This window comes from Otolemur garnettii, unplaced genomic scaffold, assembly GCF_000181295.1.
Source record: "Otolemur garnettii isolate 467f Iridium unplaced genomic scaffold, OtoGar3 scaffold00062, whole genome shotgun sequence".
Classification (NCBI taxonomy): domain Eukaryota; kingdom Metazoa; phylum Chordata; class Mammalia; order Primates; family Galagidae; genus Otolemur; species Otolemur garnettii.
Window position 1 is genome coordinate 8,389,141 of NW_003852457.1, and position 6,434 is coordinate 8,395,574.

At 40.9% G+C, this 6,434-nt stretch overlaps 1 pseudogene; it reads right to left on the reverse strand.

Moving 5' to 3' along the window:
* Window positions 1-4,735: 4,735 nt before the first annotated feature.
* Window positions 4,736-6,434, reverse strand: part of LOC100943248 — a 13,727-nt pseudogene continuing 12,028 nt past the window's right edge.

Here is a 6,434-nt window from a genome sequence, read left to right on the forward strand (position 1 = left end):
CCTCCATACACAAAGCAGGCAAACCAATCTTTAGTAAGTGGCGTTTCTATGGAAACAGAAGAAAAATGAAAGTCAATGCCTGAAGTAGTCCATAAACTAGATTTTTAGTCTCTGAAGTATCTTCGTATGACAGTAGCAACTGGACAGATGTGCTTGGATTGAAGTTTGGACCAGAGCTAAAGCAGACTTCCTGAGAAGTCCCTATCAGTCCCTGAGGGCTGTTCGTACTCGAGTTACTGTGGTGACTTTTCTTGAGGTTTATATCAAGTTGTCTGGCTTTAGTTCATACGGCTTAAGTAAAGCACAGCTTTAATCTCTATCAATTTCAAGTGAGAAAAATGGGGAGGAAATTTTGAAAATGTTAGTTTGGAGACTTGTAACCTGAAAAGGTTAAGGATTTAGCCTAAACTGTATGCAAATAATAAAAACTTAAGAACAACGGACCACACTAGAATCTGGTAACAGGTGTATATATGTTCACTTTTAAACATAATGTTTTTCGGCGTGGCACCTGTGGCTCAAGTGGCTAAGGCACCAGCCATGTACGCCTAAGGTGGCGGGTTCGAATCCAGCCTGGGCCTGCCAAACAACAATGATGGCTGCAACCAAAAAATAGCCGGGCGTTGTGGTGGGCACCTGTGGTCCCAGCTACTTGGGAGGCTGAGGCAAGAGACTCACTTGAGCCCAGGAGTTGGAGATTGCTATGAGCTGTGATGCCACAGCTTGAGGTTCTGTCTCAAAAAAAATAAAAACATAATGTTTTTCTCTAGTTTTTTTTTTATTAGGGTTAAATTACAGGGGGGACTGTTTTATAAAATAAGTTTTAGTCTTATTATCCGTGGCCTGAATTTTTTTTGAGACAAGTCTCACTTTATCACCCTCAGTAGAGTGCTATAATGTCATAGCTCACAGCAACCTCAAACTCCTGGGCTCAAGCAATCCTCTGGCCTTAGCCTCCTGAGTAGCTGGGACTATAGGTGCCCACCATAAGTGCCCACCATAGGTGCCCAGCTATTTTTTAGAGATGGGGTCTTGCTCTTGCTCAGGCTGGTCTTGAATTCGTGAGCTCAAGCAATCCACCCACCTTAACAGCCTCCCAGAGTGCTAGGATTAAAGTTGTGGGCCACCGTAACCAGCCCTTAGCATGATTATTTGTATGAAGTACAATAAAAATAGTGATTGGTCATACAGGCTTTGTTAAATCTGGCTTTGCTGGAATTTCAAGGAATTTTTAATTTTTTTTTTTTTTTGGAGATAGAGTCTCAAGCTGTTGCCCTGGGTAGAGTGCTGTGGCATCATAGCTCACAGCTACTTCCAACTCTTGGGCTCAAGAAATCCTCTTGCCTCAGCTTTTCTATTTTTAGTAGAGACAGCTTTTGCTCAGGCAGGTGTTAAACTCCTAAGCTCAAACAATCCACCCACCTCAGTCTCTCAGAATGGAGGATTACAGGCATGAGCCACTGAGCCTGACATGGAATTAAAAAAATTTTTTTTTTTGAGACAGTCTCACTTTGTCACCCTTGGCATCACAACTCACAGCAACCTCAAACTCTTAGGCTTTAACAATTCTCTTGCCTGAGCCTCCCAAGTAGCTGGTACTATAGGCGCCCGCCACAATGCCCAGTTATTTTCTGTTGCAATTCTCATTGTTGTTTAGCTGGCCTGGGCCGGGTTCAAACCTGCCTGCCTCTGTGTATATGGCAGGCGCCAAGCTGGAATGTTAAATTTTTTAAAAACCTTTGAGGCTGGCCTGGCACAGTGGCTCGTACCCATAATCCCAGCACTCTAGGAGGCCAAGGCAGGCGGATCTCTTGAGCTTACAAGTTCCCAACCAGCCTGAGCTAGAGCAAGACCTTGTCTCTAAAAATAGCAGAGTGCTGTAGTAGGCACCTGTAGTCCCAGCTTCTCAGAAGGCTGAGGCAAGAGAATCGCTTAAGCACATGAGTTTGAGGTTGCTGTGAGCTGTGACACCACACTGCACCAGGGCCAGGGGAGCGTGGTGGGGAGCGGGGCGTAAAGGGGAGCACGACAAAGTGAGACTGTCTCCAAAAAAAAAAAGCTTTGAGGCTAAGAAGACAAGACCAACACTCACCATCAGATGTGTCTAAAACACCTGTGTGAATCCAGTGAGCTTCTCTTTTTTCTAAGTATTAAGATATCTTCAGATTCCTGGGCCTGTCATAAAGTGATGTTTTTTACTTACCATAAGGTCAAGAACCTTGTAAAGGAGCTGTGTAGACAGAGTCTCATCCAGTCTTCCTAAGGGTTGACCTTCATATCCTTGTCAATTCTCAGAGCAGTATGGACATATCTAAAATATGGCATTCTAGGCCAAGCCCTGGTGATATAAGCAGTGTTATATCTCATTGTGTCTTTTTTATTGGTATAATATTTATTATACCTGCTCTCTACTTAATTTTTTTAAGTATAAAATTGCATTAAAACACCAATACACAATTATTTTCCCACCACTCAAAAAAAAAATTTTTTTTTTTTGCAGTTTTTGGCCAGGGCTGGGTTTGAACCCACCACCTCTGGCATATGGGGCCAGCGTCCTACTCCTTTGAGCCACAGGTGCTGCCCCCAAATTTTTAATATATATTGAAGATTCTGGACCCAAAAATGTACAAAGAGAAGACAAGAACTATCAAAATAACTTACGATAAATTTCTAAAACCCCTCAGATATTAAAATTGTTATGACAAAAACATAATTTACCATACATGTTTGCCATTATGGTATAGATAAGAAAATAGTACCCATACTAAGTCCAACCTACTTATGAAAATTCTTAGTATAAGAATGAAAATATTCAGATGTTTAGATGTAGAAAGTTAGGTATTCAAAAGTTTCTTTTGGACTACATTCTTTGGTGTTCACAAAACTGCATGTATTATTATTTGTCTATATAAAGTTTCCTCTGACTATATATCCAGTTAAAATTGGAAATGAAAAAATATAAATTTGATATTACTAGAGAAAGTAGTTATGAGGCATTTTGATTTCATGGTGCCCAATTTTTATGGACAAGGTTTACTTAATAAACTTTGATATAACTACCTATCCTTTGATATTTCTTATATATCTATATGTTCCAGAAATTAGGAAAGAAGTTATATCCATAGGCAGAAAATTTAACTCTTGACAGTTTTTTATGATTCTTTTAACTGGCTTTTCCACAATGTATGGACCTAAATGAAAAGATGAAACGCCTAGCACTGCTTGACTATCAGCTTGATAAACAGCTTGGGTTGCCAAATTCATAACTAGAAATGGAATGTTCTAATTTAAAGGAAGATGACAAGTGAATGAATAATGTGCACACAAATTAGTAATTTACCCTAACAAATTAATTATTCACTTGCAAGTATTACCAAAAGTAAAAATATATATATTTTACAGAGTGGTTGTTTTTTGTAATACATCAAAACCTGTAACATTATATTTCCCTGTTCTTATTGCTTATCTCTTACCAGTTGAAGTTTCTTCCAAATAATTCAGTTTATTTATTTATTTATTTATTTAGCTTGAGACAGAGCCTCAAGCTGTCCCTCTGGGTAGAGTGCTCTGGCATCACAGCTCACAGCAACCTCCAACTCCTGGGCTCAAGCAAGTCTCCTGCCTTAGCCTCCCAAGTAACTGGGACTACGGCGCCCACCACAATGCCCGACTATTTTTTGGTTGCAGCCATCATTGTTGTTTGGCGGGCCCAGGCTAGATTTGAACCCGCCACCTTAGGTGTATGTGGCTGGCGCCTTAGCCACTTGAGCCACAGGCGCCGAGCCAAATAATTCAGTTTACATCTAAAGTAGCAATACAGATTCTACTTAATGGACTTAAGTTATAATTAGAAACCAGTTTTATATACAGAAATTGCATAAATATAAAACTTTTATTCCTATTTCATCCTTAGGCTATGCAAAAGATTGGCTAAAAATTTCTCATTTGGGTCTTTGTAATAAACATGTAAATACATACTTACAATGAAGATGTTTTCTGATAGAAAATAAACAAATAATTTTGGTCTTCACTAGAATCCATCATTATGTCTCCATTCTTGAAGATGACATGAAACCTTATGTTCACTCAGATTCTAAATTTCCTTTATATACATAATTCAAATAATTATTTTACTTGTATAATCAATGTTGCATTCTGTATTTAAATTTCCTTTAAGAAAGATTTCTTTTTTTTTTTTTTTGAGACAGAGCCTCAAGCTATCCCCCTGGCTAGAGTGCTGTGGCATCACAGCTCACAGCGAGCTCCAACTCCTGGACTCAAGCAAGTCTCCTGCCTCAGCCTTCCAAGTAGCTAGGATCACAGGTGCCCATGACAACTCCCGGCTGTTTTTTGGTTGCAGCCGTCATTATTGTTTTGGCATCCTGGGCTGGATTCGAACCCACCACCTGAGATGTATGTGGCTAGCACCATAGCCACTTGAGCCACAGGCACCAAGCCAAGAAAGATTTCTTGATACAAGAGAATCACCTAAGCCCAAGAGCTAGAGGTTGCTGTGAGCTGTGATACCAAGGCACTCTACCCAGGGGGATAGCTTGAGGCTCTATCTCAAAAAAAAAAAAGAAAGAAAGAAAAAGAAAGATTCCTTGATTCAACAATAGGGAGCTTTAAAAGTTCCTGTCTAATTACATGCAATTTTCATCCTTCTGGCAATATTACAAATACTGAGTTATCTAATCATCATTGTTCCTACTCCAGGGGTAATTCCCAAATTGTTTCATATAATGTAAGTACCATCTTTGCAGTATTTCATAGATTCCATTTGTTTTGTCATACCCAGAACACCATGAAATCCAGTACTTAGGCTCGGCGCCTATAGCTCAACCAGCTAAGGCTCCAGCCACGTACACCTAAGGTGGTGGGTTCGAATCCCCAGCCCGGACCCGCCAAACAACAATGACGGCTGCAACCAAAAAAAAAAAAAAAAAATAGCTGGGCATTGTGGCAGGCGCCTGTGGTCCCAGCTACTTCGGAGGTAATGCCACAGCACTCTACCCAGGGTGATAGCTTGAGTCTCTGTCTCAAAAAAAAGTAAAAAATCCAGTACTTAGTCCAGACATATGTTGAAAGTATGCCCCCTTTTTCCACTTGTTAAGTTGTTTACTCCAGTATCTTTAATTATTCATCTAATCTGCTGTACTATTCTTTACGCCAGCACATTGGATGTCACCTGTATATGAATTGTTCCTGTCTCAACACTGGCAGAATGACACCAAAAATGAGCGTCCTGGTATGGGATTAATCCTCCAATTTTCTGTATCTTTGCTAAAGCATTATGTAGTTATTTTTCATATTTTGGTGGCAGTCTCAGAAGCAGAACCTGACAGACACCTTTAATCAGTGGGACAACACTGAGAAATATTAATATAACAATAAAAAGAAATCAGAGGGGCTCAGTGCCCATAGCTCAGTCGGTAGGCTGCTCGCCATATACACCGGTGCTGGTGGGTTGAAACCCAGCCCAGGTTAGCTAAACAATGACAACTACAAAAAAAAAAAAAAAAAAAAAAATAGCTGGGCATTGTGGTGGGTGCATGTAATCCCAGCTACTTGAGCGGCTGAAATAAGAGAATCGTTTAATCCCAAGAGTTTAAGGTTGCTGTAAGCTGTGAACCATGGCACTCTACTGAGGGTGATGTAGTGAGACTCTGTCTCAAAAAAAAAAAAAGAGAGAGAGAGAGAGAACAGAGGGGATCAGCCAGGAACCATCCAAACTGTTCTATAAAATTGTGTTCTAAAAATCACACCAGTGCTGCCAAGCATGCCTGCCAAAACATGTAGAAATATACCCCTCATGTTAGCATTCATGCCTCCGCCTGTGGATCGGTGGCTGTGACTGTGCCTATGGTCACTGTGTCCGTACATATGGTGTGAATGGCTGTGATCAGATGAGTAGTAACTTCCTTGAGAAGCTCTATGGTTATGGGTATGGGCACAGCTAGAGGCACAGATACCAGTAAGATTTACTATTAGCCCTCCAACTGAGACTCGTGTTAATGTGTGTGTCTAATTCTGGGGGATCAATCAATCTAACAACTGACTTCATAAACACAAAAAAAGCCATTGCTATCAGAAAAGTCCATTAATAAATCCAGAGAGAATTTCTATTCGGCCATACCCATGGGAGAAAAATCTGTGTGGCTTTCCATCTACTCATCAGGGCCGTAAAAAGTCCCAAGACCAAAGCAGAACAGTCAAAGAGCATGTGATCCAGGAGGAGTGGCTCATACCTGTAATCCCAGCACTCGGAGGCTGAGGCAGATGGACTCCCTCATCTCACAAGTTCAATACCAGCCTGAGGCTCGGCGCCTGTGGCTGAAGCGGCTAAGGCGCCAGCCACACACACCTAAGGTGGCAGGTTCGAATCCAGCCCAGACCCGCCAAACAACAATAATGACTGCAACCAAAAAATAGCC